General features: G+C 37.8%; 1 protein-coding gene across 3 annotated transcripts in view; it reads left to right on the top strand.

Annotated features, from left to right (window-relative positions):
• The window catches only part of LRAT (lecithin retinol acyltransferase), an 85,184-nt gene extending 70,515 nt beyond the window's left edge, over positions 1-14,669 (top strand). For all 3 annotated transcript variants that reach the window (XR_012332121.1, XR_012332122.1, XR_012332123.1), the window contains one exon: positions 12,528-14,669. The gene's annotated coding sequence lies outside the window, so the exon portion shown is untranslated. The remainder of the gene's footprint in view (positions 1-12,527) is intronic.
• Positions 14,670-27,560: the final 12,891 nt, after the last annotated feature.

Raw genomic sequence — 27,560 nt, 5'->3', positions numbered from 1 at the left:
GAAGTACTCATGGAACATTCTTCAGGATAGATGACATCTTGGGTCACAAATCAAGCCTTGGTAAATTTAAGAAAATTGAAATTGTATCAAGTATCTTTTCTGACCACAACGTTATGAGACTAGATATCAATTACAGAAAAAGATCTGTAAAAAATGCAAACACATGGAGGCTAAATAATACATTACTTAATAACGAAGTGATCACTGAAGAAATCAAAAAATACCTAGAAACACATAACAATGGAGACACGATGACCCAAAACCTATGAGATGCAGCAAAAGCAGTTCTAAGGGGGAAGTTTACAGCAATACTATCCCAACTTAAGAGACAGGAAACATCTCAAATAAACAACCTAACCTTGCACCTAAAGCAATTAGAGAAAGAAGAACAAAAAAAAACACCCAAAGTTAGCAGAAGGAAAGAAATCATAAAGATCAGATCAGAAATAATTAAAAAAGAAGTGAAGGAAATGATAGCAAAGATCAATAAAACTAAAAGCTGGTTCTTTGAGAAGATAAACAAAATTGATAAACCATTCACCAGATTCATCAAGAAAAAAAGGGAGAAGACTCAAATCAATAGAATTAGAAATGAAAAAGGAGAAGTAAAAACTGACACTGCAGAAACACAAAGGATCATGAGAGATTATGCAAGCAGCTCTATGCCAATAAAATGGACAACCTGGAAGAAATGGACAAATTCTTAGAAATGCACAACCTGCCAAGACTGAATCAGGAATAAATAGAAAATACGAACAGACCAATCACAAGCACTGAAATTGAAACTGTGATTAAAAATCTTCTAACAAACAAAAGCCCAGGACCAGATGGCTTCACAGAGGAATTCTATCAAACATTTAGAGAAGAGTTAACACCTATCCTTCTCAAACTCTTCCAAAATATAGCAGAGGGAGGAAAACTCCCAAGTTCATTCTATGAGTCCACCATCACCCTGATACCAAAACCAGACAAAGATGTCACAAAGAAAGAAAACTACAGGCCAATATCACTGATGAACATAGATGCAAATATCCTCAACAAAATACTAGCAAACAGAATCTAACAGCACATTAAAAGGATCATACACCATGATCAAGTGGGGTTTATTCCAGGAATGCAAGGATCCTTCAGGATATGCAAATCAATCAACATGATACACCACATTAACAAATTGAAGGAGAAAACCATATGATCATCTCAATAGGTGCAGAGAAAGCTTTCAACAAAATTCAACACCCATTTATGATAAAAATCCTGCAGAAAATAGGCATAGAGGGAACTTTCCTCAACATAATAAAGGCCATATATGACAAACCCACAGCCAACATCGTCCTCAATGGTGAAAAACTGAAACCATTTCCACTAAGATCAGGAACAAAACAAGGTTTCCTACTCTCACCATTATTATTTAACATTGTTTTGGAAGTTTTAGCCACAGCAATCAGAGAAGAAAAAGAAATAAAAGGAATCCAAATCAGAAAAGAAGTAAAGCTCTCACTGTTTGCAAGTGACATGATACTATACATAGAGAATCCTAAAGATGCTACCAGAGCTACTAGAGCTAAAAAACTGTTAGAGCTAATCAATGAATTTGGTAAAGTAGCAGGATACAAAATTAATGCACAGAAATCTCTGGCATTCCTATACACTAATGATGAAAAATCTGAAAGTGAAATTAAGAAAACACTCCCATTTACCACTGCAACAAAAAGAATAAAATATCTAGGAATAAACCTACCTGAGGAGACAAAAGACCTGTATGCAGAAAATTATAAGACACTGATGAAAGAAATTAAAGATGATACAAATAGATGGAGAGATAGACCATGTTCTTGGATTGGAAGAATCAACATTGTGAAAATGACTCTACTACCCAAAGCAATCTACAGATTCAGTGCAATCCCTATGAAACTAGCACTGGCATTTTTCACAGAACTAGAACAAAAAATTTCACAATTTGTATGAAAACACAAAAGACCCTGAATAGCCAAAGCAATCTTGAGAATGAAAAATGGAGCTGGAGGAATCAGGCTCCCTGACTTCAGTCTATACTACAAAGCTACAGTAATCAAGAGAGTATGGTACTGGCACAAAAACAGAAAGATAGATCAATGGAACAGGATAGAAAGCCCAGAGATAAACCCACGCACATATGGTCACCTTATCCTTGATAAAGGAGGCAAGAATATACAGTGGAGAAAAGACAGCCTCTTCAATATGTAGTGCTGGGAAAACTGGACAACTACATGTAAAATAATGAAATTGGAACACTCCCTAACACCATACACAAAAATAAGCTCAAAATGGATTCATGACCTAAATGTACGGCCAGATAGTATCAAACTCTTAGAAGTAAACATAGGCAGAACACTCTATGACATAAATCACAGCAAGATCCTTTGTGACCCACCTCCTAGAGAAATGGAAATAAAAACAAAAATAAGCAAGTGGGACCTAATGAAACTTCAAAGCTTTTTCACAGAAAAGGAAACCATAAACAAGACCAAAAGACAACCCTCAGAATGGGAGAAAATATTTGCTAATGAAGCAACTGACAAAGGATTAATCTCCAAGATTTACAAGCAGCTCTTGCAGCTCAATAACAAAAAAACAAGCAACCCAATCCAAAATGGGCAGAATATCCAAACAGACATTTATCCAAAGAAGATATACAGATTGCCAAGAAACACATGAAAAATGCTCAACATCATTAATAATTAGAGAAATGCAAATCAAAACTACAATGAGATATCATCTCACACTGGTCAGAATGGCCATCATCAAAAAATCTAGAAATAACAAATGCTGGAGATGGTGTGGAGAAAAGGGATCCCTCTTGCACTGTTGGTGGGAATGTAAATTGATACAGCCACTATGGAGAACAGTATGAAGGTTCCTTATAAAACTAAAAATAGAACTACCATACGACCCAGCTATCCCACTACTGGGCATATACCCTGAGAAAACCATAATTCAAAAAGAGTCATGTACCAAAATGTTCATTGCAGCTCTATTTACAATAGCCAGGACATGGAAGCAACGTAAGTGTCCATCAGCAGATGAATGGATAAAGAAGATGTGGCACATATATACAATTGAATATTACTCAGCCTTAAAAAGAAATGAAATTGAGATATTTGTAGTGAGATGGATGGGCCTAGAGTCTGTCATACAGAGAGAAGTAAGTCAGAAAGAGAAAAACAAATACCGTATGCTAACACATATATATGGAATCTAAAAAAAAAAAAAAAAGTCATGAAGAACCTAGGGGTAAGATGGGAATAAAGACACAGACCTAGAGAATGGACTTGAGGATATGGGGAGTGGGAAGGGTAAGCTGTGACAAAGTGAGAGAGTGGCATGGACATATATTCACTACCAAACATAAAGTAGATAGCTAGTGGGAAGCAGCCACATAGCACAGGGAGATCAGCTCTGTGCTTTGTGACCACCTAGAGGGTGGGATAGGGAGGGTGGGAAGGAGGGAGATGCAAGAGGGAAGAGATATGGGAACATATGTATATGTATAAATGATTAACTTTGTTATAAAGCAGAAATTAACATATCATTGTAAAGCAATTATACTGCAATAAAGATGTTAAGAAAAAAAAAGAAAAGATGCTTGATATGATTTCAGTTTTTTAAAATTTATTGAGACTTGTTTTGTGGCCTAGCATGTGATATCTCCTGGAGAATGTTCCATATGCACTTGAAAAAATGTGTATTCCACTGCTTTCAGATGGAATGTTCTATATTTATCTATTAAGTCTATCTGCTCAAATGTGTCATTTAAGGCCAGTGTTTCCTTACTGATTTTTGTATCTGGATGATCTGTCCATTGATATAAGTTGGCTGTTAAGGTCCCCTACTATTATTGTATTACTGTCAACTTCTCCCTTTAGTTCTCTTAATATTTACTTTATGTATTTAGATGCTCCTATGTTGGGTGCATATATATTCTTCTTGGATTGATCCCTTGATCATTATATAATGTCCTTCTTTGTCTCTTGTTACAGCCTTTGTTTTCAAGTCTATTTTGTCTGACATACAGCTTTCTTTTGATTTCCTTTTGCATGAAGTACCTTTTTCCATTCCCTCACTTTAAGTCCGTGTGTGTGTTTAGATCTGAAGTGAGTCTCTAAGCAGCACATATATGTGTCTTATTTTTGTATCCATTCAGCTACTCTGTTTCATTTGGTTGGAGCATTTTGTCCATTTACATTTAAAGTAAATATTGATAGGTATGTACTTATTGCCATTTTGTTCACTGTTTTGGGGTTGTTTTGTAGTTTCTTTTTGTTCCTTTCTTCTTTTATTCTCCTCCCTTGAGGTTTAATGACTGTCTCTAGCATTGTTTACATTCCTTTATCTTTTTGTGTCTATATCAATTATAGATTTTTGGTTTGTGGATACCATGAGGTTTATATATAGCAATCTATATATATTGCTCTATATCTATAAATATAGCTATGACTATTTTAAGTTGCTGATCTTTTAATTTCAAATGCATTTTAACCATTCTGCATTTTTACTCTCCTCTCCCCATGTTTACTGTTTTTACATCATATCTTATATCTTTTTTTGTGTGTATCTGCTTATTGTAGATATAGAAGATTTTACTACTTTTCTCTCTTAACCTTCCTACTTTCTTTGTGTGTGGCTTACTACCTTCACTGTATTTTGCCTTTACTAATGATTTTTTTTCCTTTTGTAATTTTCATGTTTCAAGTTGTGCCTTTTCTTTTCCTTAGAGACGTGTCTTTAATCTTTCTTGTAAAGCTGGTTTGGTGGTGCTGAACTCTTTCTGCTTTGACTTGTCTGTAGAACTTTTGTTCTCACTATCAAATCTGAATGAAATCCTTGCTGGATAGAGTATTCTTGGTTGTAAGTGTTTCCCTTTTATCATTTTAAATATATAATGCTACTCCCTCTCTCCTGCAGATTTCTGCTGAAAAGTCAGCTCACAGCCTGCTGGAATTCCCTTGTACATAACTTGTTGCTTTTCCCTTGCTGCTTTTAGTATTCTCTATTTTATTATTATTATATCATTATTATTATTATTGCCATCTTAAGTACAATGTGTCTTGGTGTTATTCTCTTTGGGTTGATCTTGTTTGGAATTCTCTTTTCTTCCTGGACCTGGAGGTCTTTTTCCTTTCCCATGTTAGGGACGTTTTCAGCTATTATATATTCAAATATAGTCTCTGCCCTTTTCTCTCTCTTTTCTCCTTCTAGGACCACTATGATGCAAATGTTGGTATGCTTGATGTTGTCCCAGAGGTCTCTTAAACTGTCCTCACTTCTTTTTATTCTTTTTTCTTTTTCTGTTCAGCTTCAGTGATTTCCACTGCCCTGTCTTCCAGATCACTGACCTGTTTCTCTGTATCATTTAATATATTGTTGACTCCTTCTAGTGTATTTTCGTTTCAGTTATTGTATTCTTCATCTCAGTTTGGTTCTTCTTTATATTTTTAAACTCTTTGTTAAAAACTTCTAACTTCTCACTCTATTCATCCAACCTTCTCCTGAGTTCTTTGAACATCTTTATGATCATTACCTTGAACTCCCTATCAGGTATCAGGAGACTGCCTATCTCCACTTCATTTAGCTCTTCTTCTGGGATTTTATCTTGTACCTTTGTTTTGAGCATACTCCTCTGTCACCTCATTTTGCCTAAGTTGGTGTTTTTATTTCCATGTATCTGGTAGGTTGGTTAAGTTTACCAATCTTGGAGAAGTGTACTTTTGTAGAAGACATCCTATGTATCCAGCAGTGTACTCCTCTCTGGTCATCAGAGCTATATGCACTAGTGTTTCCCTCTATGTTGGCTTCATGGGTCCTTCTGTTGTTGTGGGTTCATAGCTGTGGGAAGTCTGGAACGTGTGGCTGGCCCCTGGTCCAGTTGGTTGCCAGGTCCTATTTTATGTGGGGGCTGCTGGCCACTGGTTGGTGAGGCCAGGTCATGAAGTGGCTGATTCTGTAGACCTGGGGTTTCTTAGGGCCAGTGAAGGCCCACTGGTGGGTGGAGCAAGCTTCTGGGGTAGGTGGTTGTGGGACTGGGGGTCCCAGATCTACTGTTGGCCTCCTTGTGAGGGGGACTGTATCCTGGGGCAGCTGGCTTATAGGTCTAATGTGTCTTAGAGACAGCATTGGCCTGCTGGTAAGCAGAGTCAGGACCCAGGGGATCGTGTGGCTAGTGCTGGCTCACTGGTGAGTGGAGCCATGTCTTGGGGTCTCTGATTGCAGTGCCCTGGGGATCCTGAAGCTGGTGTCAGCCCACTGGTAGATGAGTCCAGATCCCAGGGCTGCTGGCTGATGGGTTCAGTGTGTCCCAGAGCTGATATTGGCCTATTGGTGGGCAGGGCCAGGGCATGGGGGTCCTGGAACTGGTGCAGGCCTATTGGTTGACTGGCTGGGTCCTAACAAGGCAGGCTGTGAGGTTGCAGTGGTCCAAGGGCTTTTGTCTGCCCACTGTTGGGTGGACCTGTGGCCCAGGGGATCCTGGGTCTGGTGCCCACCCACTGGTGGTTGAAGCCAGGTCCTGGCACTAGTGCTGGACCGCTGGCAGGCAGAGCTGTGTCCTGGGGTCTCTGGATATAGGACCCAGGGTTCCCAGAGCTTGTGTCAGTCCACTGGTGGGTGGATCCAAGGCGCAAGGTGTCCTAAGGCTAGTGCTGGTTTACTGATGAGTGGTGCCAGGTCCCCAAATCTCTGGTTGCAGTGCCCTGGCTGTTGGCCTGCTGGTGGGCAGAACAGGTTTCTGACACAGCTCACTGTAGGGTCTGTGTTTTCCCAAAGCTTGTTTTTGACCAGCTGGTGAGTGGGCCAGATCCTAAGGTGGCTGGTTGAGGGGCCTAAGGTGTCTTAGAACTGGTATTGGCTTGCTGGCGGGTGGGGCTGGGTCCCGGTGCTAGTAAGCTAGATAGAGGATTCCAAAATGGCACTTGCCAGTAGCAGTGTCTATGTGGTAGAACAAGCTCCCCAAAATGGCTGCCACCAATGTCTGTGTCCCCAGACTGAGCTCCAGTTGCCTCCTGCCTCTCCAGGAGGCTCTCCAAGATCAGCAGGTGGGTCTGACCTTCTTCTGTGGGTCCTGGAGCATGTGAGATTTTGTGTACGCCCTTTAAGAGTGGAGTCTCTATTTCCCTCGGTCCTCTGGGTCTCCCAAAAGTAAGCCCTGCTGGCCTTCAAGGCCAAATACTCTGGGGGGTTTGTCTCCCCGATGGAGGACTTCTGGTCTGGGGAGCCCAACATGGGGCTTGAACCTCTCACTCCTTCGGGAGAACCTCTGAAACTGTAATTGCAGTAGCCCCCCTGCCCCACCCAGGGGTACTATATCACAACACTGCCCCTTCTACCTGTCTCTCAGTTCCTTCTTTATATCTTTCGTTGTAGAAGAAGATATTTTCTGATACATTTCAGTCTTTTCATAGACAGTTGTTCTGTAAACAATTGTAAATTTGGTGTGCTCATAGAGGAAGTGAGCTCAGGGTCTTCCAACTCTGCCACCTTGACCACTCCCCACTCGTGGTTTTGATTTGCATTTCTCTGATGACTAATGACATTCAGCATCTTTTCATGTACCTGTTGGTCGTCTGTATGTCTTCTTTGGAAAAATGTCTATTCAGATCATCTGCAAATTGGACTTTTTTTTCTTTGCTATTGAGTTTATGAGTTCTTCATATATTTTGGGTATTAGCCCCTTATCAGATATATGATTTGCAGATATTTTCTCCCATTCAATAGGTTGCCTTTTCATTTTGTTGATGGTTTCCTTTGCTGTGCAGATGCTTTTTAGTTTGATATAGTCCCATTTGTGGGGTTTTTTTTTTTTTGCTTTTGTTGTTTTTGCTTTTGCTGCTTATGAATTTTTTAATAAAGGGGGAAAACTGAATCATTTCCCTCAAATTTAGTCATTTTCCACATCCTGCTTCTAACGTCTTCAAAATTAATAACAAAATGGCAACCTAATATTGCCTATGTTTGTCAGGTCAGTTTGTTGGGGCTAGGATCACAAGCCCAAATTCACGGCCAGCCAACTATAGCTGCTGTGACCGTTGCAATGAACATGAAGTTCCAAAGACTTTCTTTTTTAAATTTTTACAATTTTTTTAACATCTTTATTGGAGTATAATTGCTTTACAATGGTGTGTTAGTTTCTGCTGTATAACAAAGTGAATCAGCTATATGTATACATATATCCCCATATCTCCTCCCTCTTGCATCTCCCTCCCACCCTCCCTATCCCACCCCTCTAGGTGGTCACAAAGCACCAAGCTGATCCCCCTGTGCTAAAAGTTCCAAAGACTTTCTTAACACAGAGGTAACCATAGACAGTTGCACACTCGTTATTACAAACCAGACTTTATCCCCAGTCTCCTATCTTGTGTTTAAAGTAGGTGAGTAGAATGACTCCTCTCATTCTAGCTGAAATCCTGGATTCCTGGACTAGTAGTCAGGCCAGAACTGGCAGCTCCATGCCTTTTATCACTTGGAACCCCACCATGTCAACTTCCTGGTCCTCCAGGATATCCCAGTTACATAACTGGGGAAAGAGAATTCAAAGAAAGAGTAACAGAAATGGCTACAGGAGCTCAGCTCCATTTATAAACCATTTACTTTAATCATTAAACTTCCTCAAAAGGGATGGAGCCATGAAGAAGGAAGCCTTGAGATCTTCCTATAGGCTGGTATATACCATGAACAATAAATTACAAAATAAACTTATTTGATTAAATAAATTTGAAGGGTAATCTTCATTGACATAACGGAATCTGAGTATTTCTATTATATAGAGAACATTTATTTTCCTTTTTCTGTTTTTAATTGATGACTTAATTCAGGCCTTCTGATTCCTCATAAGATGGTTAACTTGTATTGGCTGCAGGCATTTTCCCAGAACCAAACCCTGGAAATGTCATCATAGCAAAAGAGAGGATCTATAAAACTAAAAATAAAAATGTGAGAAACCCTGGAAAGACAGAAACTGTTTTGGGAAAAAAAAAAACAGTAACCCAGATGCAGCATACTTGAAGTCTTGGGAAGAGTTTGTTTGATATCATTTCATTTCCTCAAATGCTATTGGGTGGAAGAGTACCTTCTGCTTTGATACTGTGAGGCAGCAAAATGGCAGGACCACCAGGGCAGTGAGTGGGAGGGTCACACCAGGATGGTGCTGGGGTTGGTGAAGAGTAGATAACAGCAGGTCCTGGAGTTATCCCCTCTTCCTCCTTCACTCCGAGAGCACTGGGTGTGTATAACCAAAACATTAGGAGACTCTGGTCTATGCCCAGCTCTCAACTCCTTAAACTCACCAGGAAGGGTACAATACAGGGACTGGGCTCTCCCCTCCAACCCAAGTTCATATTACTAATGAAGACTGTGAATGTGACTGTGAGCTTACGGGGAACGCTAGATAACTGAGGAGCCCAACAGCTACAAAACAACTAAACAAGATGTAGTGGATAACGTTTGATCTTATTTCATTAAGAAATAGATTACAAATTTAAGATAAGCATAATACATGTTCTCTAAGAAAGAAGAAAGCTAGTGGTAACATGAAATAAGAATTAGTAGTTATAAAGGAAAATAAAGAAGAAAAAGCTGAGTATGAAATACATGATTTAAAATAAATAGCAGAATAGAAACAACCAATAAATTAACAAGGAGGTGAAAAAACAGGTCAAAGAACTCCACCAGCAACACCAGGAATAAATAAAGGGAAATCATGTGACAAGTGTGGCTCAAATCTTAGCTCTGCCACTTACCAGGTGAATGACTTTAAGCAAGTCACTTAACTTAAGCGACTTAACTCCCAGCAACCATTTTACCACCTGTAAAATGGATATATTAATAGTACCTACTCTATACATTTATAGTGAGGATTAAATGAGCTAATATATGCAAAGTGCACAGAAGAGTCTTTGGTACCTAGCCAATACTATATACAATAAGCTATTATCATCATTAAGATATAGGATATATAAAAGAACAATTTGTAGGAGATGTAGGAGAGAAGCACACATGTCATCATTCAACTAGTAGGAGTCCTGGGAGAGAAAAACAATTGAGTGGAAAGAAGGTAATGTTTTGTTTTTCGTTTTTTTTTTTTGCGGTACGTGGGCCTCTCACTGTTGTGGCCTCTCCCGTTGCAGAGCACAGGCTCTGGACACGTAGGCTCAGCGGCCATGGCTCACGGGCCCAGCTGCTCTGTGGCATGTGGGATCTTCCTGGACCGGGGCACGAACCCGTGTCCCCGGCATCGGCAGGCAGACTCTCAACCACTGCGCCACCAGGGAAGCCCGAAGGTAATGTTTGAAGAAAAGATTGCAAATATTCCAGAATTAAAGAAAGATGAAACATCTCTGATTGAAGGAGCTCACAGAGGAATAAACAAAATGGGTGAGAAAAAATCTATAGCTAGGCACATTATGATAAAGCTTAAGATCGAAGAGTGAGAGAAATTATAAATGATTCCAGAAAGAAAAAATAGAAAACCTTCAAAAGAACAATATTTGATTGACCTCAGACTTCTCCACAATAACATTGGATGCAAGAAGATAATGAAGTAATGTTTCAAGGTGTTGAAGTAAAACAAGTAAAAGAAGTGGAAAAGTAGAACTTTGTATCCAGCAAAACTATTATTTAAATACGATGGAGCAAGAACGATGGTGTCAGGCATTCAAGGCTCAGAGGGTTTGTATCCAAAAGCCAACTTTGAAAAGACTATTGGAGGGAATATTCTAAGAAAAATGGAAATAAATTTAGGCAGTCACACTGAGATATATGGAAATAAGAGCTGAGTAAAGAACTTATTAAGTAATTTATAAGAATAATATGCCTGTGTATGTGTGTGTGTGTGTGATGTATGTGTGTGTGTATGGTGATGTGGAACTAAAATTCCATGTAATTGCAACCAAGAATGTGTGTGTAGTTTGGCTGCAGGAGCGGGTGAAAGAAAGAGGGAGCTGAGAGAGTTCTAAAGTCCTTGTCTTAGAGAGAAAATACAAATGTTGGTAAGTATAGGTCTTCGTAAGTTAGGCATATAGAATATATAATTTTCACATCAGCAGAAAAATAATCTATCATAGAGGTGGGAAAGGGAAAAAATAAAAGAACCTCATCTTTTAGCTTCTCTCATGGTGTTAAATCCCTACTTCCTTTATTCTTAATTTTGTCATACACAGGTTGAGTTAACAATTGGCCACACACTCATTTGGCTTATTCCATTGTCACTATTAGAGACAGATAATATACTAGCTATAAATTATATACTAATATATCTAAAACCTCATTAATTCATAAGTAATTTGCTAAAATATTAACTTAATAAGTTATATTCTGTGACACGGCTGACAGAGATAGGTTGAGACTTAATTCCACAACAATTTAAGAAAATTAGGAGTGCACCAAGATTACAAGAGAGAATATTTAAATTACTCGAGACAACATTGTAAGGATCCCAAATATTTCCAAAGCAGCCATTTACTCACATCATTTACTTGCAAATATGCTCAGCTAAATCACTCTTATGTATTTATTCAATCTGTTCTCAATTCTTTCAGTCAGTATTTTATCGCTCAATTTTCTGTTTAGAATAAATATTTATTATCAGTCTGGACATATAAAACATTTGAATTTTTCTTAAATTAAGACAAAAGCTTTCCTCCTTTTGATCTGAAGGAGTGGGGTAAGTTTCTACTGTAAGGAGAAATCTAGTGTTAAATCTTTACTAAGAGTGCAACACAACACTCGGGCCAACGTCACGTCAACCTTGGGTGGCAGTGTACACCCTCTAGGTAGGAAGCTGACCCATCCATGGGGATTCCAGTTTTCACAGTAAGCAGTATCGAAATTTTTTGTTGTTGTTGGGTTTTGGTTTTTGTTTTTTGTTTTTGGGGTACGCGGGCCTCTCACTGTTGTGACCTCTCCCGTTGCGGAGCACAGGCTCCAGACGCGCAGGCTCAGCGGCCGTGGCTCACGGGCCCAGCCGCTCCGCGGCATGTGGGATCTTCCCGGACCGGGGCACGAACCCGTGTCCCCTGCATCGGCAGGCGGACTCTCAACCACTGTGCCACCAGGGAAGCCCGAAATTTTTTTAAAAAAAAACTTTACACTTACATATACCATGCGGATGCGTTCAGACAAGATAACTGGTGCATAACCAAGTAACACATTCCTGGTTAAAACTACAACACATGTTTCTTTGGCTTATTACTATTATCTATCTTTTTTTTTTTTTTTTAATGGCAGAGAAGACGTTTTACTGAGTGGTTGGTCTTCACAATTGCTGAGGCCAAGGAGAGGAAGGGGGGAAGCTTTATTTCGTGGTCTCTGCCTCCTGGCCGGCCTCCAGGAGCTTGGCCTTGGCCGGGAGCAGCTCCCCAGGGCGCTGACGTGCTTCCCGTGTTCGCCCTGAGCTCTCGGCCCTGTCAGCCAGGAGCTCCCTGCGGGCGTTGTCCGTCTGCAGCTCTGATGTGTTCCGTGAGAATCCGCCCTCTCTGGGACACGCTCTCCTTCGCTTGCAGGTATCTGCTGTGATGCAGGCGGTGGTCGCTCGTCTTAGACCCGCGGTGTTCTCTGAGTAGTGGGCAAAGAGTTCTCATCCCCTTCGTCCAGGTTGCCTTCTTGGACATTCGAACGCCCTTTGCTTACTTGTACCCGTGTGCCTGCCCTTTTCCGGCATCCAGCCCGGGAAAGGACAGTCACAAGCTTGCGGCTTGTGATCGGCTCTGGATCTGCCAACGGGAGCCGGCAGTGGCTATTTCATTAGTCTTCTCAGAGTCCAGCCAGGCCTTCTCGACAGAGCGGAGGACGCTGGAGGCGAGCCTCTTTTGAGGCCTGACATTCTCATGGCTGCGGTCCAAGCGCCAAAGAAAAGTTAAGTTATCGGATTCTTTTTTCTCTTAAAAAATGTATTATCTTTTTACAAAATAATTATATTACAAATTCACTGTTGCAAAAACAATATCATCTGTAATCCTTTTGTTAATATTACATAAGAATATTTTACTTTTAATAAAAACAGGACTCTCCTTTTGCCATTAAAATCATAGTAAGGAGTGTTTCCCATGCCATGAATAATCTTCTGTAACAGAATTTTTAATGATTCCAAAGTACTCCACGGTATGGATGCTTTACAATTTATTTAATCAAGCCTGGAATGTTAAATATTTTTCTAGCTGTGCAACCTCTCTTTTCTGCATCTGTAAAATGAGGCCAGTACTCATGCCAGCTTTAAGGGTTGTTATGAGAATTAAATGAATTAACACATGCAAAGTCTTAGAACAGCACTGATTGATATTCCCTGTCTAAACTATGACCATCATCAAGGCAAGGACCATGTCTGCCTTGTTCAATATGGTATCTCTAGGATCTAACATCAACTTGGCACAGAGGAGGTGTTCAATAAATGGGAATCGTAGTGTTGGTTTTAACAGTACTGCTGGTAGAATTAAACTCTCAAGAAATATTTGTTGAATAAAGTAATTAACATTCTTTTACTTATATATTGATAGATAACTATTTTAAAACAATTAACTATACTAGGACACTCTGTAATAAATTCCAGGGTAAGTAACATTCCAGAGTAGCAAACATTTTGTTTTTAAATGCTAAGACCATTTTCGTTGCCAGATGGAAATTCAGTGCAGTCTTAAATTCATTGGAGCAACATTTTCCAGGAAGTATTCAGTGGATGTTCCACAAGTAATTAATAGCTATTCTATGAATTTGTTGGGTGATTAAAGAAGTTTGTTAAACTTTGGGTTAAACAGAATTAAACAGTTATCTTTGCCACATCTCTGAACATTTTTTTTTTTTTTTTTGTGGTACGCGGGCCTCTCACTGTTGTGGCCTCTCCTGTTGCGGAGCACAGGCTCCAGACACGCAAGCTCAGCGACCATGGCTCACAAGCCCAGCGGCTCCGCGGCATGTGGGATCTTCCTGGACCGGGGCACGAACCTGTGTCCCCTGCATCGGCAGGCGGACTCTCAACCACTACGCCACCAGGGAAGCCCATCTCTGAACTTTTATAAAGCTACTGTGCACTGAGAATTTCTGAAAGGGATGTAGTATGTGGTGTTTCTCAAATTAATTTTATCACATAACTTTTTTTCATGGAGCATTTTCTGGTTTAAGTGTTGTACTGAACACAGTTTGGGAATTCAAGGATAATGTTTCTGAGATATAGATCTTTCCATTTTATAAACAAGAACGCATATGGGGAGTAGGCTGGAGAGAGGAAAGGGACGAATGTGAAGAGGATGCTGTGCTAGACACTTTACATGGAATGTCTGTGGTCATCACTGATATTGCTTAGTAAACATGCAGGTGCCCACATTTTGGGTGCCGGTAGCATGGTACCTCCTAGACCCCTTTGTTGGTGGCAACCTCCTAGACACTTCTGTTGGTGTCACCATGTGACCAGTCCCAGCTAACGAACTGTGATTGGAAAGAACATGTGGCAATTTGGAACTTAGCATGTAATTGCCCATGTGAGATCACCCAGAGCTCTCCTGTCCCTCTGCCATGGCCACCTACAATGTGACAGGTGGCAGTGCTCCGTCAGTCTGTGCTCCTGAGTAAAGGGAGGAGGAATGGCTGCATGGGAGCAGACCCATAGCTACTGTAGCTCAAGAGAAAAATAAACCTTTGTTATTTTAAGCTGAGATTTGTGGGACTGTTTATTATTGCAGCCTAACCTGGTCTGCCCTGACTGATACAGTATCTTATTTAATCTAGACAACCAACATACAAGACAGACAATATTGTTGTAAGTGTAAGTGATGTGAAAGTGGAGACTTTGAGAGCCTAAGTAATTTGTGTCTAAAGTTATGCTGCCAGTATTTGAACTGTCTTATTCCAAAGCCCATTTCATTTCCATCTTATCACTCTGCCTCAAAAAATGTGTTGAAATACAACTCTTAGATTTACTAAAGTACTTAGAAATAAGTAGGAGCTAGACAATTTTTATTGAACAATGTTGCTTATGCCCTTGAATTATTCTTTCACTGGGGTTAGTGAAAGGATGGAGTCCTGTGCAACGGTCCCCAACCTTTTTGGCACCAGAGACTGGTTTTGTGGAAGACAGTTTTTCCATGGATGTGGGGGGTGGGTGGGATGGTTCAGGCGGTAATGCAGGCGATGGGGGGGATGCAAGCAATGGTTTAGGCGGTAAAGCGAGCCATAAGGAGTGATGGGCAGCGACAGATGAAGCTTTCCTTGCTTGCCTGACACTCACCTCCTGCTGTGCGGCCCGGCTCCTAACAGGCCTCAGACCAGTAGTGGCTGGAGACCCCTGCTGTACTGTGCCAGCTAAGTACATTTCTAGAGGCTAAAGTGAAGGCTGGATGTAAAATTTCCTCTGGGGTCAGCAGAAATTTGATTCACCATAATTTCAAATCAAGGGATAAATCAACAGAGCAGCATAAATTGTCCAAAAGCTAATTTTGGAGTAATTTTCATCAGTTTCAAAATATGTTAGTTATAAGTTATCTAACCTTGGCATTATGAAAGCTATTCCATGCATATTTCGAAAATAAGTATTCTACTTTTTCTATAGAAGCTGGAAGATGGGGATGATATCTTTTTATGTATCAGCAATTTTGAAAATCACATAAATTACACTTTTCTTTCATTAAGTCACTTCAATCATTAAACTTTGAGAGGGAAATAAGCTGCTCTAATTTTTAATCTCTTATTCATTGGTTGGACAAATAATTTTTGAGGGCACTGTGCTAGGCACTGAAGGTAGAGCAATGAATAAAGCAGACCAAAATCTCTGCAGTCTTGGATGCCATATTTTAGTAGGGGAAACAGATAATAACAAGATAATAAAATACAGTGTTAGATGGTGAGAAGCACTATGGAGAAAAATAAAGCAGAGATAGATATAGTTTGTATGTATGATATGGAAGAAGGATATAATTCACACAATAGGGCCTTGGAAGGTCTTACTGAGAAAGTGAAATTTCAAAAAAGCCCTAAAGAAGATAAAATAGCCATCTACCTGGCTTTGTGGAGGGAGCACATTCCAGGGTTATGGAATAGACAGAATAAGAGCTGTGATGCAGAAGTTTGCCTGGTATGGTCAAGAAGGCTGAAAGTCACTGTAGCTGGAGTAAAGTAAAGGGAAGGATTTTTTTAGTTTGGTTCATCATAAATACTGACCCTGGCAACTAGCACTGTACCTAGCACATAGTAGGCACTCCGTAAATGTGTGTTGAATAAATAAATCAACCAATGGGCAAAGGGTGTAAATGGGATTAGCACTGATGGCCAGAGGGATTCTAATTTTATCATATGTGTGCATGTATATACACATTTTTTTAATAAAAAAGGATTAAAGTAAATATGATCAGATCTTAATTAACCCAGTAGTCAATTCTGGGTTGTGAGAAAGTATAATGTAAGAGAAAGTACTCTTTAAATGTCTATTCAAAATTTCTAAAATTATAATAAACAACAAACAAACCATGGCAAACAATTCAAGAGATAATACCAAAAAATCACAAATCCCAAAGTGTCCAGTACAGGGCTTAGCGTTTTCACTTGCTATGTCATGTTATTCTACACACCTGTGAGAAACTTGGTATTATGTCCATTTTACAGCTGTGAAAACTAAAGCTCAGAGAGGTTATATGAGTTATATGAGTTGACCAAGCCTATGTACAACTGGGAAAGAGAAGAGCTGAAATTTTCATATAGGTTTTTATAATTCCAGTGCTTTTTTTTGAACACTATTCTGCATATAAAATATATGAAAATATCTTATATGCAGACATAAAAATATATGTATCTGTGTATAAAAATAGGCTTTCTACAAGTATACACTATAAGATATACTTAACCATTTGTCACATCTAGTAAAAATAAGTAGTAAGAAAAACAAAGGTGTAAAATTTTAATAAGATTTCCTGCTATTAATATTTGTTCATAAAGCAGTCATTCTGATTTTGCATCCTGTAGTCATTCTACTGACTACTCCCCTTCTTTCCTCTTACACCTCCAACTAATTGACATAGACACTACTCACCCACTTCCTAGAACTTAAACACATACTTCAGACTTACTCTATTTCCTAGTTATTCATAGAACTGAAGCCCTGTCTCTGGGTTACAGGGGGCTACTGGACTTAACCAGAGAAGTGGTTCTAATTCAGTCTGGTTAGCCTGCCCCATATTCACAGGACAGAATGAAAATCAGAATTACAGATTGTAGTTGTTTCAATTACATGTTGTATTTCTTTCAAGTTTCCATTTAAATACATTATTCCTACAGAAAAAGATTCCAGTGGTGCTAAGACACAGGTTGAGATGGAAATGTATCTCATTTATTAAGAATGAGAATTGGAATGGAATGACTAAAAGCTGGCAAAACATAAAAGGTCAGTGATTTCAGGGATGCCTTAGAGATTGTACATATAAGCGGATCAATGCAAATTAGAACAGATATAATAATTGCCTAGAAAGATCTGATGCTTTAATTTAAAATGCAAACTATTTCCTTAATTTCATTTTCTGATATTTCTTTGTTAGTGTATAGAAATGCAACATATTTCTGTGTATTAATCTTGTATCCTGCAACTTTAGCGAATTCATTAATGACCTCTAGTAGTTTTCTGGTAGTGTCTGTAGGATTTTCTATGTATACTATCATGTCATCTGCAAACAGTGACAGTTTTACTTCTTCCTTCTCAATTTGGACACCATTTATTTCTTTTTCTTCTCTGATTGCTGTAGCTAGGACTTCCAAAACTATGTTGAATGAAAGTGGCAAGAGTGGGCATCCTTGTCTTGTTCCTGATCTTAGAGGAAATGCTTTCAACTTTTCACCATTGAGAGTGATGTTAGCTGTGGGTTTGCCATATATAGGCTTTATTTTGCTGAGGTATGTCCCCTCTCTGCCCACTTTCTAGAGAGTTTTTTTTTTTAATCATAATTTGATGTGAAGTTTTATCAGAACTTTTTCTGCATCTATTGAGATAATCATATGATTTTTATTCTTCAATTTGTTAATGTGGTGTATCATATTGATTGATTTGCAGATACTGAAGAATGCTTGCATCCCTTGGATAAATCCCACTTGATTGTGGTGTGTGATCTTTTTAATGTATTGCTGAATTTGGTTTGTGAGTATTTTGTTGAGGATTTTTGTATCTATGTTCATCAATGATATTGGGCTGCAATTTTTCTTTATTGTGATATCTGGTTTTGGTATCAGGGTGATGGTGGCCTCATAGAATGAGTTTGGAAGTGTTCCGTCCTCTGCAATTTTTTGGAATAGTTACAGAATGTTAGGTGTTAACTTTTCTCTAAATGTTTGGTAGAATTCACTTGTGAAGCCATCTGGTCCTGGACTTTTATTTTGGGGAGTTTTTTTTTTTTTTTTTTTTTACTGATTCAATTTTGTTACTGGTAATTGGTCTGTTCATATTTTCTATTTCTTCCTGGTTCAGTCTTGGGAAATTGTACCTTTCTAAGAATTTGTTCATTTCTTCTAGGTTGTCCATTTTATTGGCATATACTTACTTGTAGTAGTCTCTTATGATCCTTTCTATTTCAGTGGTGTCTGTTGTAACTTCCTTTTTCATTTCTGATTTTATTGATTTGGGCCCTCTCCCTGGTTTTTTGATGAGTCTGGCTAAAGGTTTATCAATTTTATTTATCTTTTCAAAGAGCCAGCTTCTAGTTTCATTGATCTTTTCTATGATTTTTTTAGTCTCTATTTTATTTCTTCTCTGATCTTTATGATTTCTTTCCTTCTACTAACTTTGGGTTTTGTTTGTTCTTCTTTTTCTAGTCACTTTTGTAAGGCTAGGTTGTTTATTTGAGATTTTTCTTGTTTCCTGATGAGCTTGAATCACTATAAACTTCCCTCTTATAACTGCTTTTGCTGCATCCCATAGGTTTTGGATTGCTGCGTTTTCATTTTCATTTGTCTCTAGGTATTTTTTGATTTCTCATTTGATTTCTTCAGTGATCCATTGGTTGTTTAGTAGCATATTGTTTAGCCTCCATGTGTTGGTGTTTTTTGCAGTTTTTGTCTTTTTGATTTGTAGCCTTATAGCACTGTGGTTGGAAAAGACACTTGATATGATTTCAATTTTCTTTAACTTACTGAGGCTTGCTTTGTGGCCCAGCATGTGATCTATCCTGCAGAATATTCCATGAGCACTTGAAAAGAATGTGTATTCTGCTGCTTTTGGAAGGAATGCTCTTTAGCTATCAATTAAGTCCATATTGTCTAATGTGGTTTTTTTTGAATTTTATTTTATTTTTATTTTATACAGCAGGTTCTTATTAGTTACCTATTTTATACATATTAGCATATATATGTCAATTTCAATCTCCCAATTCACCCCACCACCAACCTCCCTCCACCCACTTTTCCCCCTTGGTGTCCATATGTTTGTTCTCTACATCTGTGTCTCTATTCCTGCCTTGCAAACTGATTCATTTATACCACTTGTCTAGGTTCCACATATATGTGTTGATATATGATATTTGTTTTTCTCTTTCTGACTTATTTCACTCTGTATGACACTCTCAAGGTCCATCCACATATCTACAAATGACCCAATTTCGTTCCCTTTTAAGGCTGAGTAATATTCCATTGTATATATGTGCCACATCTTCTTTATCCATTTGTCTGTCAGTGGGCATTTAGGTTGCTTCCATGACCTGGCTATTTTAAATAGTGCTGCAATGAACATTGGGGTGCATGTGTCTTTTTGAATTATGGCTTTCTCTGGGTATATGCCCAGTAGTGGGATTGCTGGGTCATGTGGTAATTCTATTTTTAGTTTTTTAAGGAACCTCCATACTGTTCTCCATAGTGGCTTCATCAATTTACATTCCCACTAACAGTGCAAGAGTATTCCCTTTTGTCCACACCCTCACCAGCATTTGTTGTTTGTAGATTTTCTGATGATGCCCATTCTAACTGGTGTGAGGTGATACCTCATTGTAGTTTTGGTTTGCATTTCTCTAATAATTAATGACGTTGAGCAGCTTTTCATACGTTGGTTGGCCATCTGTATGTCTTCTTTGAAGAAATGTCTATACAAGTTTTCTGCCCATATTTTGATTGTTTTTTTTTTAATATTGAGCTGCATGAGCTGTTTATATATTTTGGAGATTAATCCTTTGTCTGTTGATTCGTTTACAAATATTTTCTCCCATTCTGAGGGAGAATTTCATCTTGTTTATATTTCCCTTTGCTGTGCAAAAAGCTCTGAAGTTTCATTAGGTCCCATTTGTTTATTTTTGTTTTTATTTTCATTACTCTAGGAGGTGGGTCAAAAAAAATCTTGCTGTAAATTATGTCAAAGAGTGCTCTTCCTACATTTTCCTATAAGAGTTTTATAGTGTCCAGTTTTACATTTAGATCTTTAATCCATTTTGAGTTTATTTTTGTGTATGGTGTTAGGGAGTGTCCTAATTCCATTCTTTTACATGTAGCTGTCTAGTTTTCCCAGCATCACTTACTGAAGAGACTGTCTTTATTCCATTGTATATCCTTGCCCCCTTTGTCATAGATTAGTTGACCATAGTTGCATGGGTTTGTCTCTGGGTTTTCTATCCAGTTCCATTGATCTATATTTCTGGTTTTTGCCAGTACCATATTGTCTTGATTACTGTAGCTTTGTAGTATAGTCTGAAGTCAGGGACTGTGATTCCTTGAGCTCCATTTTTTTCCCTCAGGATTGCTTTGGCTATTTGGGGTCTTTTTTGTCTCCATACAAATTTTAAGATTTTTTGTTCTAGTTCTGTAAAAGATGCCATTGGTAATTTGATAGGGATTGCATTGAATCTGTAGATTGCTTTGGGTAATATAGCCATTTTTACAATATTGATTCTTCCACTCCAAGAACATGGTATATCTCTCCACCTGTTGGTATCATCTTTAATTTCTTTCATCAGTGTCTTGTAGTTTTCTGCATACAGATCTTTCTCTCCCTAGGTAGGTTTATTCCTAGGTATTTTATTCTTATTGCTGCAGTGGTGAATGGGATTGTTTCCTTAATTTCTCTTTCTTATTTTTCATTGTTAGTGTATAGGAATGCAAGAGATCTCTGTGCATTAATTTTGTATCCTGCAACTTTACCAAATTCATTGATTAGCACTAGTAGTTTTCCGGTGGCATCTTTAGGATTCTCTATGTATAGTATCATGTCATCTGCAAACATGACAGTTTTACTTCTTCTTTTCCAATTTGAATTCTTTTTATTTCTTTCTCTTCTCTAATTGCCATGGCTAGGACTTCCAAAATTATGTTGAATCACAGTGGCGAGAGTGGGCATCCTTGTCTTGTTCCTGATCTTAGAGGAAATGCTTTCAGTGTTTCACCATTGAGAATGATGCTTGCTATGGGTTTGTTGTATATGGCCTTTATAATGTTGAGGTAGGTTCCCTCTATGCCCACTTTCTGGAGAGTTTTTATCATAAATGGGTGTTGACTTTAGTCAAAATCTTTTTCTGCATCTATTGAAATGATTATATGGTTTTTATTCTTCAATTTGTTAATGTGGTGTATCATATTGATTGATTTGCGTATATTGAAGAATCCTTGTATCCCTGGGAAAAATCCTACTTAATCATGGTGTATGATCCTTTTAATGTGCTGTTAGATTCTGTTTGCTAGTATTTTGTTGAGGATTTTTGCGTCTATATTCATCAGTGATATTGGTCTGTAATTTTCTTTTTCTGTAGTATCTTTGTCTGGTTTTGGTATCAGGGTGATGTTGGCCTCGTTAATGAGTTTGGGAGTGTCCCTTTCCCTGCAATTTTTTGGGAGAGTTTGAGAAGGATGGGTGTTAGCTCTGCTCTAAATGTTTGATAGAATTCACCTGTGAAGCCGTCTGGTCCTGGACTTTTGTTTGTTGGAAGATTTTTAATCACAGTTTCAATTTCATTACTTGTGATTATTCTGTTCATATTTTCTATTTCTTCGTGGTTCAGTCTTGGAAGTTTTCACTTTTCTAAGAATTTGTCCATTTCTTCCAGGTTGTCCATTTTATTGGCATAGGGTTTTTTGTAGTAGTCTCTTAGGATGCTTTGTATTTCTGCCATGTCAGTTGTTACTTCTCCTTTTTCATTTCTAATTCTGTTGATTTGTGTCTTCTCCCTTTTATTCTTGATGAGTCTGGCTAATGGTTATTCAATTTTGTTTATCTTCTCAAAGAACCAGCTTTTAGTTTTATCGATCTTTGCTACTGTTTTCTTTGTTTCTATTTCATTTATTTCTGCTCTGATCTCTATGATTTCTTTCCTTCTGCTAACTTTGAGTTTTGTTTGTTCTTCTTTCTCTAGTTCCTTTAGGTGTAAGGTTAGATTGTTTATTTGAGATATTTCTTGTTTCTTGAGGTAGGCTTGTATTGCTATAAACTTCCCACTTAGAACTGCTTTTGCTACATCCCATAGGTTTTGGATCATCATGTTTTCATTGTAATTTGTCTTTAGGTGTTTTTTGATTTCCTCTTTGATTTCTTCAGTGATCTCTTGGTTATTCAGTAACATATTGTTTAGCCTCCATGTGTTCATGTTTTTTATGTCTTCTTCTCTGTAATTTATTTCTAATCTCATAGTGTTGTGGTCAAAAAGGATGCTTGATATGATTTCAGTTTTCTTAAATTTACCAAGGTTTGATTTGTGACCCAAGATGTGATCTATACCGGAGACTGTTTTGTGTGCACTTGAGAAGAAAGTGTAATCTGCGGTTTTTGGATGGAATGTCCTATAAATATCAATTAAATCTATCTGGTCTATTGTCATTTAAAACTTGTGTTTCCTTACTAATTTTCTGTCTGGATGATCTGTCCATTGATGTAATGAGGTGTTAAAGCCCCTACTATTTTTGTGTTACTGTCAATTTCTCCTTTTATGTCTGTTCAAAGTTGCCTTATATATTGAGGTGCTCCTGTGTTGGGTGCATATATATTTACAATTGTTATATCTTCTTGTATTGATCCCTTGATTATTATGCAGTGTCCTGCTTTGTCTCTTATAACAGTTTCTATTTTAAAGTCTTTTTTGTCTGATATAAGTATTGCCACTCCAGCTTTCTTTTGATTTCCATTTGTTTGGAATGGGAATCCCCTCACTTTCAGTCTGTATGGAAACAATTCCATTTGCCATCATATCAAAAAGAATAAGATACATAGGAATAAACCTACCTGAGGAGGCAAAAGACCTGTAATTCAAAAACTACAAGATGCTAATGAAAGAAATTGAGGATGACACAAACAGATGTAAAGAAATACCATGTTCTTGGATTGGAAGAATCAATACTGTTAAAATGACTATACTATCCAAGGCAATCTACATATTCAGTGCAATCCCTATCCAATTACCAATGGCATTTTTCACAGAACTAGAACAAAAAATTTTTAAATTCATATGGAAACACAAAAAAACCCGAATAGCCAAAATAATCTTGGGAAAGAAAAACAGTGCTGGCGGTATCACACTCCCTGATTTCAGACTATACTACAATGCTATAGTAATCAAAACAGTATGGGTCTGGCACAAAAGCAGACACATACATCAATGGAATAGGGTAGAAAGCCCGGAAATAAACTTGCACACTTATGGCAATTAATCTACAATAAAGGAGGTAAGAATATACAATGGAGAAAAGACAGTCTCTTCAATAAGTGGTGCTGGGAAAACTGGACAGCTACATGTAAAAGAATGAAATTAGAACACTTTCTAACACCATACACAAAAATAAACTCAAAATGGATTAAAGACCTAAATGGAAGGCCAGACACTATAAAACTGTTAGAAGAAAACATAGACAGAACACTCTTTGACATAAATCACAGCAAGATCTTTTTTGACCCATGTCCTAGAGTAGTGAGAATAAAAACAAAAATAAACAAATGGGACCGAATTAAACTTAAAAGCTTTTGCACAGCAAAGGAAACCATAAACAGGACAAAAAGACAACCCTCAGAATGGGAGAAAATATTTGCAAATGAAGCAATTGACAAAGGATTAATCTGCAAAATTTACAAGCAGCTCATGAAGCTCAATATTAAAGAAACAAACAACCCAATCAAAAAATGCGCAGAATATCTAAATAGACATTTCTCCAAAGAAGACATACAGATGGCTAATAAACATAGGAAAAGCTGCTCAACATCACTAATTACTAGAGAAATGCAAATCAAACCACAGTGGGGTATTACCTCACCAGTCAGAATGGTCATCATCAAAAAATCTACAAGCAATAAATGCTGGAGAGGGTGTGGAGAAAAGGGAAACTTCTTGCACTGTTGGTGGGAATATAAATTGATACAGCCACTATGGAGAACAATATGGAGGTTCCTTAAGAAACTAAAAATAGAAGTACCATGGGACCCAGCAATCCCACTACTGGGCATATAGCCAGAGAAAATCATAATTCAGAAAGACACATGCACCGCAATATTCATTGCAGCACTATTTACAGCAGTCAGCACATGGAAACAACCTAAATGTCCATCAACAGAGGAATGGATAAAGAAGATGTGGTACATATATACGATGGAATATTAGTCAGACATAAAAAGGAACAAAATCGGGTCATTTGTAGAGACATGATCGATCTAGAGACTGTCATACAGAGTGAAGTTAGTCTGAAAGAGAAAAACAAATATCATATTTTAACGCATATATGTGGAATCTGGAAAAATTGGTATAGATGATCTTATTTACAAAGCAGAAATAGAGGTCCAGATGCAGAGTACAAAGGTATGAATATCAAGGGTGAAGGAGGGGTAGGATGAATTGGGAGACTGGGATTGACATATATACACTACTGATACTATGTATAAAATAGATTAACTAATGAGAACCTACTGTATAACACAGGGTACTCTACTCAATGCTCTGTGGTGACCTAAATGGGAAGGAAATGGAAGAAAAAGAGGTACATATATATATAGCTGATTTACTTTGCTGTACTGTAGAAACTAATACAACATTGTAAAGCAACTATACTCTAATAAAAATTAAAAATAAAATAAAATTACCAGAAAGCTAAAAAAATAAAATAAAAAATAAATAAAAAGAAATAATAAAGAAACCCCCCCAAACCCCAAATAAACAACAACAAAAAAATGCAGACTGCATTGTGGATTATAATGGCATTCTATTTTCCCCTTAGAATTCCATGGGCCCTGTATTCCCTGCATACAAGGAAATGCAAAATGTTCTTGGCACAAAGAAAGAGTCTCCTTCTGCTTCCTCTGATGTGACAAGTGACAGAGTTGGATAGTCAGAGCTATAGTCATCTCGGGAGGGCACCACCTATGGGGTGCAATAAAAGAAAAGTCATACCTGAGGTACTGCTTTGCTTCAGGAATCCTTCATGGCCAGGTGTATTAATGTCTCTGAGCCAAGCTGGCCTCAGCCAAAGTAATTTTCTTCATTGAATATATTTATCATGGCACTTTTAAAAAGTGCCATGATAAATATATAGAAGTTAAAGTCAAATTTAAAAGTTTCTGTGAGAGCTAGTACATAAGATTGGAAGTCAGAGGTGAGGAGTTGGGGATCCAGTATTGCCGCTGACTGGCTCTGTGACATGGGGCTGGCACTCCAGCCCCCAAGATGACTCTTAAGGTGTCAGTCAGCTCTGGTTCCATTGTACCTTGTTATCCAAGGAAGCATGCAACTACAGTAGTGAGATAACACAGGAAAGAGTTCATCATGCTCCCTCCCCAACCAAGTGTTTACGTTTCTAATCTTCACTATCAGAAAATTATTTTTTACATGTGTCAGTTTTCTCATGTTATGAGTTAGGTCAGGGGGGGAAAATATTTTTTTTCTGCATTACTTAACACTATTTCTAATATTGTAGTTGATTAAAAAATTAATTGGATGACTGGATTTTTTTAATTGCAAATGGGAAACCAAGGGCCAGATGATCAGCATAGCTCTACCATTATTGACAGATGATGTTACTGAAAGATGAGTTACTAGCATTCCATATTCTGAGGTTTACTGCAGTTTTTTTCTGTACTAGGAAGGCTACATCAAATTAATTTGGTGATTCTAGCATAATGGTTCTCCATTCTTTTTTTAAATTATTTTAATTTTTAAAATTGAGGTATAATTGATATAACACTATGTTAATTTCAAGTGTACAACATAATGATTCAATATTTGTATATAATGCAAAATGATCACCACAATAAGTCTAGTTAACATCTACCAATATATATAGTTACACCTTTTTCCTTGTGATGAGCACTTTTAAGATCTGCTCTTAGCAACTTTCAAATATGCAGTACAGTATTATTGACTATAGTCATCATGCTGTACATTACATATTACATCCACATGACTTATTTATTCTATATTTGGAAGTTTGTACCTTTTGATCTCCTTCACCCGTTTGCCCTCTCCTCACTTCCTGCCTCTGAGAACCACTAATCTGTTCTCTGTACGTGCAAGCTTCTTTTTTTCTTTTCTTTTCTTTTTTCTTTTCTTCTTTCTTCCATTTCCCCTTTCTTCCTTCCTTCCTTCCACATAGTTACTAGCATTGCATATTCTGAGGTTTATTGCAGTTTTTAAAAGTGAGATCATACAATATTTGTCTTTCTCTGTGTGACTTATTCACTTAGGATAATGCCTTCAGGTTCCAACCATGTTGTCACAAATGGCAAGATTTTATTCTTTCTTATGGTTGAGTAATATTCCATTATATATATATATATATATATGCCACATATTCTTTATCCATTCACCCATTGATGAACAATTAGGTTGTTTATGTGTCTCCAGGCCTTAGCTATGGGTTTACTCCCTGTGTAGACCATTAACCTATGTACGAAGATCCCAAAGATTTGCTGCCTTGGAAAGCTAGGTTGCTAATCATGGGAGGTACACTGAATGAATGTAAAGATGGCTTGGTGTAACCTATCACCAAAACTGGAAAAAGCGCTATTCTACTTTATAATCATCTTGGTACTAGCATTCACATCCCAGAGTCATGAAAAATTCAAATTAATCTGTCAGGCAGAAAGCTGTTGCTCTCAGGGTGAGAAAGTAAAGGGCAGTGAATTGAATTAAACATATTTAATGTAAGTATGGAAAAAGCTCCTATACTTCTGAAAGGGTTTTGAGATATCATTTAGATTTGAGAGTCACCAAATTAAAGGAGGTTCTCTAGCTCCCAAGCTATATTCATTAGTTCTATAAACATGCAAGTAGTTGCCATGTTTTTGGTGGATCTGTGCCATCACGGCCAGATATGGATGAAGGAAGCTCCATCACATGGAAAACAAAGCAGACTGCTACACAAGTCTGTTCACTTTTTACTCCTTTTATTAGGACCAAGCTGGATTTTAAACATTTATAAGGACTTCTCATTGCTTTTATTTCCCTTTTGGGGTTTTGTATTTTATAGAAGGTATGTGAAGATAACTTAATCCAAAAAGCTTGCATTTAATATGGGGAAAAACACATTTACATGGTATCCAGATCCTTTATCCAACTATATTTTGCATACTCCTCCAGTTTTTTATTGGTAACTTTTTCTTTCCATGTTCCACAGTATTATTTATCTTT

This window comes from Tursiops truncatus, chromosome 5 (genome assembly GCF_011762595.2).
Source record: "Tursiops truncatus isolate mTurTru1 chromosome 5, mTurTru1.mat.Y, whole genome shotgun sequence".
Taxonomy (NCBI): domain Eukaryota; kingdom Metazoa; phylum Chordata; class Mammalia; order Artiodactyla; family Delphinidae; genus Tursiops; species Tursiops truncatus.
Note: the sequence above shows the minus strand (reverse complement) of the source record. Positions and strands in the feature narration are given on the sequence as shown.